Source organism: Octopus sinensis, linkage group LG7 (assembly GCF_006345805.1).
Source record: "Octopus sinensis linkage group LG7, ASM634580v1, whole genome shotgun sequence".
Taxonomy (NCBI): domain Eukaryota; kingdom Metazoa; phylum Mollusca; class Cephalopoda; order Octopoda; family Octopodidae; genus Octopus; species Octopus sinensis.
In genome coordinates this window covers 108,029,700-108,039,699 of record NC_043003.1, presented here as the reverse complement: position 1 = coordinate 108,039,699, position 10,000 = coordinate 108,029,700, and the positions used below count along the sequence as shown (strand labels likewise).

The 10,000-nt window shown below is 36.9% G+C and overlaps 1 protein-coding gene across 1 annotated transcript in view; it reads left to right on the top strand.

The window, feature by feature from the left end:
* Nucleotides 1-7,366: 7,366 nt before the first annotated feature.
* Nucleotides 7,367-10,000, top strand: part of LOC115214146 — a 396,588-nt gene continuing 393,954 nt past the window's right edge. The window contains exon 1 of the mRNA XM_036505091.1: nucleotides 7,367-7,492. The gene's annotated coding sequence lies outside the window, so the exon portion shown is untranslated. The remainder of the gene's footprint in view (nucleotides 7,493-10,000) is intronic.

Below are 10,000 nucleotides of genomic sequence, written 5' to 3'. Positions count from 1 at the left end.
TAAATGATATGGGACATCACAAAAATCCCTGTACAACAATTAAAAGAAAAGATAGCCACTTTTTTTAAAATCTTGAGTCATTTGATTTCCACGCTTGAAAAACTTGATTCTCTCACTGGGGAGTGGCAAGGTTAGAATGGAAGAAACAGGAAGTCTTACGACTGAAAACACACAGATCTGAGGCGAAGAATGCGGAGAAACAATGTATAGAGACAGACATAAGCAAAGAAGGTGCTAGCGCAGAGGAAAGTTGAAAAAAAAAGACTGTTTTTAAGATACAACCTGATACAGGGCGCAGAGAGAAATATGTACAGCTTGTGTGATACGCGCAGGAAAAAAGACATACGATGGAGTGGAGTGACGGAAATCGACAGAATTCGGCTGAAGAGTGAGAAAAGATCGTGAGAAAGGTGACGGGAGTAAGAAATAAGGAAAAGTAGACAGAAAGAAAATGATAGTGCAAGTAACATTGTGAGGAACAAATCTTTTATGATGAAAATACTTATTGCGCACAGTAGAAATGAAAGTGCAAGTAAATGTAGAGTATGCGCATTATTATATCTATGCATGTTTGTATACATGCACATGTACCTGTGTACAACCATATCTATGCAAGGTAACACTTATCAAGCGACGTTGACATTGTCACTGTTAAATGTGGTGTTACAAAGGCGAGTGTGTCTCATTCTTATCTAACTTTTTTTTTCTTAGTATAAATTTATTTCCACTCGTTTCTGAAGTTATAAACTATTGCATTAATGCCCAATGCTCGATTTATCTGTTAAAATGATTCCACAGATGATGACGATGATGATGATGACGATGATAATTAGTCATTGTGGATTGAAATTATCCATCCAACGTTTATAAATGCATGTATGCGTGTATATGTGTGTACGTATGTCACATGTGTTTATATATGTATATACATATACATATATATATACATATATATTGTCTATATATATGTAGATGTGTTTGTAGATATATATGTATGTATGCATGTGTGTATGTATATATATATATATATTATATATATATATATATATATATATATATATATATATATATATATATATATATATATATATTATATATATATATATTCATATACGTATATATACATACACACACACACACGCATATATACATATATATATGTATGTATTATATATACTGTCTTTCACTAATAAACTGTTCAGTCTAGCGCTGTTCCTACTCAGCGAATATGGAGCAGGACTCATTAGCTACTTTTGTTTTGTTCTCGTTGCTGAAACAGCTAAAAGCTAATGAATTTATGTAATTCCAGTTCTTTTGCTATATATATGTGTGTGGTGTGTTTGCATCTGCACGTACACGCGTGAGTTTCTATGCATCTATAGATATATATATACACACATATATACTCTTACTCTTTACTATGTATATATATATTTATACATATATACATATGAGATTTTTTTTTATCTTGAGAAAGATATTAGCCAGTATTTTTCTGTTATTTCGTCGTATCATTCGTATCTTGATCCACCGGAAACGGTAACCAATTATATAAACTGGGTTGCGTTATTCTTGCGAGTTAGTATCATGGAATAATTATTATTTACTGTCTGTCTCGTTTGTTGAAGGTGGTTGATAAAGCCTTTCGTGAGTTCGGTTTGCAGAAAGATGACCTGATGCAAAGCTAATGGGGTATTTTCACATCTGTTTACTTTGACTTCAATTTCCTTTTCCCGCTGATTTAAAGTTGTTCGTAGTTATTATGCAGACTTATATTCTATCGCTAGTATCAAATCTTTATGCAGCTATCTGTATTATTAGTTTCAAGGCCAGTAATTTCAGGGTAGGAGTTAGGTCGATTGTATGGACCCTAGTATTCAGCTAGTACTTATTTTATCGGTCCTCAAAAGGGATAAAAAGCAAGGTCGACCTCGGCAGAATTTGAACATAGAACGTAAAGACGGATGAAATGCCGCCAAGCATTTTTTCCAGAGTGCTAACGATTCTGCCAGCTCGCCGCCTTTGCTGCCGCCTGCAATATTATGCCAGAGTTTGTATTGGCTGAAATTTGTAGTATCCAACACATATATTCCCGAATCTCTTATTAGATATCGTATTTGTTGGCATTTAAGTTGACATAGTATATTCTGTGAAACGTAGTGTAAATATTCAAATATCCTCACTCTCTTTCCAAATCCTGCGGCATGCACATGGAATTTTTGGTTCTCTAAAGTCGTCTTGGTGTATCTATCGAGCTACCTATTTTCGCGGTAAATTTTGGTCTGATAAATTCGAGTTGTCTGCCGGAAAATATACTACGTTTGTGTACGTTTATTTTAACACAACTGAGCTTTTGGAGTAATGTGACTTTAACAAAATCACTAAATATCTTAACTTGTTGAAGGTGCGTTGGGAGGTTAAGAGAGTAGTTGCGGAATGTAGTGGAAGCAGGGGAATTGAAGACAACCAAGTGTGAATCACAGAAAAGGATAGTGGAGCTTAAACAGCGAACGAGAAATGATATGGAGTTAAAAACTTTAATGAATGAAATTAATATGTTGTGACGGCAAAGAGGAGAAGGAGGAGCAGGAGGAAATGGAAGGCTTTAAATCATTGAGTAATTATTTAAAGGATTTCTTGGGTTAGGTATAAGAAAATGAAAAGATGGTTTTGTGTTATTTTAAATTTTGTTGTTACGAGTGGTGGCCACAGGGAAAGAGAAGTCGTACGAAATATTGGGATCCGGCTGTTTACATAACATATTTCTTTTCTCATGAGTGTTCTTTTCATTTCGATATTGTTAAACTCCCATGGTGACAACTTGAGTAGTTGATTAGTTCAAGAAGCGCTTTGGCGACAGACTACCTGGCGCTGGCACTCATCGGTTACGACAACGAGTGTTCTAGATGATCCGATTAACAGAACAGCGGCTCATGAATTTAACCAGCAAGTGGCTGAGCACTCCACAAACACGCAAACCCTTGACGTAGTTCTCAAGGATATTCGGTGTGACATAGAATGCGACAAGGCAAGCCCTTTGAATTACAGGTACTACTCACTTCTACCAGCTGAATGGACTGAAGCAACAGAAAATAAGTGTCTTACTTAAATAAACGACGCGCCGCCGGTGTGCGAACTCATGACTTTATGATCGTGAGCCAAATACCTTAAGTACGTAGCCACGCACATTCCGTCCACTAGCAACCAGATGCAATCCACTGACCCAGTGTTCCATGCATAGCTTATATTATGCTTTATGAGGATTGAGAATTGCCCAAAGAATGGTTTATCATAAGAGACGTAGTGTGGAGATCTAGGCATTATCAAATCTGTTTTATAAAGCCTGAAAATTCTGCTGATAGCTACAGTAGATGCGAAGAAAGTGAACTTAGTCAAAGTGTCAAAAATACAGAACTATAACGAGCTTGTACTTGGACACTGAAACAAATTGGACAAACATGTTCATGGTGTTATTTTTCCTTTCTAATTTTGTTTCATTTTTTAATGTGGTCTGCGATGATGTGAAATATGCTGTTTTGTATTTTGTACTTTCTTACATTTACACGTATAATAGGAAGAAGGACGCTGAAATGAATGCTAGAATTGCAGGTTTTGGCATAGGCATGCGCCAACGTCAGCATTCGATTTTCAGAAGAAGAGATGCTAGTAAAGAAAATCATACCTGTTGTTTTCACTTCGGTTTTCGTGCATTCATGGTCTCTGATAACGGAACAACCTGCTCGTGAAATGAACGTGCAAGTGGTGGAGCCCTTCATAGAAACCCACATCCTTAACATAGTTCTCAGAGAGATTCAGCGTAACACAGAGTATGACAAGGCTGGCCCTTTGAAATACAGGTACAACTCATTTTTGCCAGCTGAGTGAACTAGAGCAACTTGAAATAAAATGCCTTGCTCAAGGACACAACGCGCTGCTGGGAATCGAACTCACGACCTTACGATCATAAGCTGAGTATGCTAACCACTAAACTACGCATCTTGACACCTATGGTCATGAATGATGAGCTATTGTAAATATAATCAGCCAAATTAGGGTTCCTCTGAAGGATCTTTGTAGTAACGTTACTCGATTGAGTGTAGTCTCTCTCGATCGAGCTGGTACTCCTCTACATTGAAAGGTCACAGACCTAAGTAGAAACGAAAAATGAAACGAGTGGATAACATCCATAGTCTCAGTTGGTATCTTCGGAATCCAGCTGGAAAGAATAATACCTATTTCTTTACTACCCACAAGGGGCTAAACACATAGAGGACAAACAAGGACAGATAAACGGATTAAGTCGATTATATCGACCCCAGTGCGTAACTGGTACTTAATTTATCGACTCCGAAAGGATAAAAGGCAAAGTCGACCTCGGCGGAATTTGAACTCACAACGTAACGGCAGACGAAATATCGCTATGCATTTCGCCCGGCGTGCTAACGTTTCTGCCAGCTCGCCGCCACCAAAAGAATAATACCGTTTTCTTTTTAGAGGATCTCATGGAAGCGGTGCCTGAGAACTCTCTCCCCGCAAACCACCCGTGAACAGTAAGTGGAGAAAATGGAAAATCTTTGCTGTTTGATGTGGAGGGAATGCAGGTAATGACTGGTATGAAACGAAATACTTTTATTGTTTGTATATTAGTGTTGTTGAATTTTTCTGTTAGTTGAAGTTGAGACTTTTTAGAATTACTTGCATTGCTTTGTTTTCTCGATTCTTTGTGATGATGTGTGGGAAGGTCACAGACATTCTCAGATTGGAAATCTGGTATAACTGCTTGCAAGACAGCGAACCCCGTTAAAGGTACCCAGTGACCGGGTGAAAAGATAAGCATCAACCATCCACACCTCCTGCCATAAAAAGAAAAAAGGTGGGGAAAATCTACGATCAACAGAAAGAGTGGTATCAACATAAACAATTAAGAAAAATTGAAATCATACCATTGTTACTGATAGCAGCAGCAGCCGCAACAACAGCAGCAGCGGCGGCAGCAGCAGCAGCAGCAGCAGCAGTATTAGTAGTAGTAGTAAATGGCTAATATTTTTATCTTTTGTGTATGGCATGTTTAAATTATTGAATTGCTGATAAGAACAAAAATACTACTATTTTTAGTTTATATCAATGTAGCCAAGTTACGAGGGTTTATATATATTATATATATATATATATATATATATATATATATATATATATATATATATATATATATTATATATATATATATATATATATTATATATATATATATAAAGCCGGAATTAAGCCGGATTAGTTGCACTGTTATGCCTTGGCAGTAATGGTAAGGATATATTTCTAATGTCATTTGCATATACAAGGTAGTATGTTGTTTTATTCTTCTGTTTGGTGTCGTATGATGACAAGCTGTAATTTTAAAAGTAACTACGACAGAACGGATCCTTGCATTACACTGTTTGAAAAATTACTGATTCCAGATGTGTTAATATTGAACTCTACATCGGTTGACATGTCAAGAAAACGAAGATCATGTCAACAGTAGCCACAACAAACATCACCATCAAGATCGATAATGAAGAGATCGAAGTTGTTGATGATTTCATCTTCCTTGGCTCCAAAATAAATCGAGATGGTAACTGCACTCCAGAAATAAGGCGGCGGATAGTACTGGGTAGAGAGGCATTGGTCAGCATGAGCAAGGTCTGGAAGAGTAGAAGCATCAGCCTCGCTACCAAATGTAGATTGGTGAATGCGATCGTCTTCCCAATAGCAACATATGGACACTAAAAAAGCTGACCAGAAGAGATTTAATGCATTCGAACTTTGGTACTGGAGAAGGCTTTTACGGATTCCATGGACAGCGAGGCTCACCAATGGAGAAGTTCTTAACCAGATCAAGCCGAAACTGTCGCTGGAAGCTAGGATCACCAAGCATAGATTGGCATATTTTGGTCATATTATGCGGAGAAAATCCCTGGAGAAGGACATCATGCTCGGAATGGTCAGTTGCAAGAGAGGAAGAGGCCGACCAAGAACCCGCTGGCTTGACACCATCAAGAGTGACACGGGAATGGCCATAGCCAATCTGAAAGAAGCGACCCAGGATAGAACTGGCTGGAGGACATTGATCCATCGAGTAACCGAGAGTCGACTTCGACTGAACGGATAGAGAGAGAGAGACATCGGCTGGGCGACCAAAGAAATAATTTGTCAGTCATTATTTTGAGCTGTTATTAATGTTTGGTATTTTGATCATAAAGATTGAAAATAAAATCTCCATGTAGTTGGTTGATTTGCTCGACATAGCAGTGGAAATTTCGTCAAAATACACCCCTTTGTCTGAAGAAAAAGAAGACACATAGAAAAATCGATTGTTAAAAACTTACAATTTGAGTTCGTCCATCTAAGTACTATGTGATAAAAGATAAGTTACTAAGCTGTTGAAGATATTGAAGATAAATTTTTATGTTAAATATCTTATGTACTGAATTCAAATCTATCTGATATTTTTATTTCATTGGGGTTAATAAAATGAGTACCGGTCAAATTCATATATATACCCAATACTAACAAATTTGTGGTCTTTTATCAAAATCAGCCAACATTACTGGAGATAATATCGTTGTTGTTTCTCTGAGGGTCATACCTGAGTGAATAGACCAACGGATTAAAGACATTACGGTCGTGAGCAATAACACGTCCATCGTTTAGATATTGCATATCGTGGATTACACTGCCCAATGTATTTCTCCTTTTCTAATACGGTAAAGTGTAATCGTGAGCAACATTAGGCTCCTATTTCTTGGTGTCTGAGCCGTCAAGTTAAGACCCCCCCTCCACACTGTTGAGTGTATGGTAATGTTATATTCCTGTTCTTTCCTGCTTTCATTCTTCTGAAATTAAAATGCAGTCGTCTGCAAAATCATTCAGTTCTCGATTGCCCTTAGTTTATTCTAGGATTGTAAAATAATAAAGCATTCCCTAATTCCATATGATAGCCAATTTTCTTAAAATACTTTACTATATCTCGTTTTGGGTCTAATTTTCGGGAAGTAAAGAGTATGTCAAGCCAACCCGATCTACAATCAAGCTAAAGACTTTTGAAAAATAACCACTGAGAATGGCAAATCTTAGCCCTCTTAAGTGAGGCATTCTATATTTTTGTGTGGGTATATGCGAGAAAATATAGGAAGAGAATGTATGAGGTGAGAGAAGGAGAGAATGCATGTGTGTGAGAGAAAAAGAAAGAGAGCGAGGAAACAGATAGAGAAAGAGAAATGAGAAACAGAAAGAAAAGAGATAAAGAGAAATAGTGAGTTAGAGAGAGTGAGAGTCTATAGTCTCGTTTGATTACTCTTCCTGGTAACTTACTGACTTAGGTGACTCTACCAGGAGACGAATCACTCGCCGATATTACTTTCAGAATCTGTGAAAAACACGCAAACGAATTCATTCAGGTTAAGATCGACTGTAAACACAGACACACGCGGGAGACGCTGGTTCTTTCAGTTAAGGTAGGTTACAAACTCTTCTTCCAATATCACCGCTTCTCCTACTTTTTCTTCCTCTCTCTCTCACGTTGTCCATAAAGTTATTACTCCCGTTTCTATTGTATTACAATTAACGTTATTGCTTTTGTACATTTTTCTTTTTCTGATACAGTTAGCGTTGCTGACATTACTGCGATCTTTTCGGTTATTCATACGTTATAGTTGCTATCATTATTTCATGTTGTTATTAAGTACTGTTTAGCCTCAGGTCAGTCGTGATCGAACAAATATCTATGATCAAAGACGTTCTAGCTATGAACATCCTGTCAGTTTTTTCTTTCTTTCTTTTCAAGCACATTATCCAATAACACCAGTTTTTCTTTTGTTTGTCTTTTTTTAAGACAACGAGATGTATCATAACGGTGATGTAGCTTCTATTTCTAGCATATCGAGCAGCCACATAGAAATCTCTCTCGTTTGCTCGCATCATTATTATATTAATGAAACCGGTGGTTCAACAGTACTTGGTCGGATCGTTTTACGTTCAAATCCTGCTGGGGTGGCTCTTTATTTTTCATTCTTCTGGGGATTACAAAATAATTACCCGTCAAATCTCTGGTTTTGAGCCTTTGTTAGAATTTTTTCTTATATTTTTAAGGGTGACGAATTAATGGAATCAGTATAGTGGGACAAACTAATAAATATCTCACCCTTCTTGAGGTAAATAAAGTATCAGTTAAATACTGGGGTCGATATAATAAAGTACCGCCGAAATACCATCATCAATTTCATCGACTGTTTTCTTCTTCTCTTTCTTCTTCTTCTTCTTCTTCTTCTCTTCTTCTTCTTCTTCTTCTTCTTTTTCTTCTTCTTTTTCTTCTTCTTCTTCTTCTTCTTCTTTTTCTTCTTCTTTTTTCTTCTTCTTCTTCTTCTTCTTCTTCTTCTTCTTTTTCTTCTTCTTTTCTTCTTCTTTTTCTTCTTCTTCTTCTTCTTCTTCTTCTTCTTCTTCTTCTCCTTCTTAATCTTCTTCATCTTCGTTTTCTCTTCTTTTTATCCTTATTTTCCTTCTCTTTATTCTTTTGTTTGTTTTTGTTCTACTTCCTTCTTCTTCATCACCACCACCATCATCATCATCACCACAACAACCACCATCAACACCACCACTACCATCATCATCATCGCCTCCATCATAACCACCACCGTCATCTTTTTCCCACTACTGCTACTGCTGCGACTTCTACTGCTGCTGTCGCTGTCATTATTATTGTTGATTTTATCCGAGAGTGCCGCAGTTCACGTGTTGTGTTGTTGTTGTTGTTGTTGGTTATTACTGTTACAGCGCTCGTCATATAATATATTTATTTGTTTACTTGCTGCTGCTGATGATGATGATGATGATGATGCTGCTGCTGCTGTTGTTGTTGCTGTTGTTGTTGTTGGTGTGTATTAACTGGACACGCGCTCGTCATATAATATATTTATTTGTTTACTTGCTGCTGCTGATGATGATGATGATGCTGCTGCTGCTGCTGTTGTTGTTGTTGTTGTTGTTACACCTGTACCGATTGATGCTTTTTTTATATTTACTTATTTATTTTACTATTACTTTTTCTTATTTTTTTTCTTTTTTAATTTCGTGCTTGACAACAAATGCCGCTGGTGACAATAAAAACGATGAGGGAGATGAAAGCGATGGCGGTGATGTTGATGAATACATGCGATAATAAGGCAAGATGTTGACATTGTCGCTATTGATGTGGCTGTGAACGACGACAAAAGGAAAGAAAGCGAAGAATAAGAATGAGGCAGGGTGAGGTGGGGGGGTAGAATGGGAATAGAAGGAAGGAGGAAAGAAGGGTAAGAAGGAAGGAAAACAATACTGAACACTTGTAGTCACTATAACTGTTGTTGTTGTTGTTGTTGTTGCTGTTGTTGTTCTTGATAAATCGCTTTCGTGTATTATTTAAGCAGTTCTTCGAGTTACGGATGTTGTGATTAGTTCTGAAGACGAAGAAAGGCAGAGTCTGCGATACACATTCCATGGGATTCTTAGTGGAAATTAATGTGTGTATGTATACATGTATGCGTATACACACGCACGCACATACATACGCACACACACACACACAAATATATATATTTATATGTATGTATGTATGCATGTATGAATGTGTGTTTATGTGTATGCGTGTATATATATATGTATATATATATATATATATTATATATATATATATATATATATATATATATTATATATATATATATAATATATATACATATATATATTATATATTTCTTCAATGCCCACAAGCGGCTAAACATAGAGGGGGACAAACAAAGACATTATGTCGATTGCATGGACCCCCAGTGAGTAACTGGTACTTTAATATCGACCCTGAAAGGATGAAAGGCAACGTCAACCTCAGCGGAATTTGAACTCAGAACGTAACGGCAGACGAAATACGGCTACGCATTTCGCCCGGCGTGCTAACGATTCTGCCACCTCGCCTATATATATATATATATATA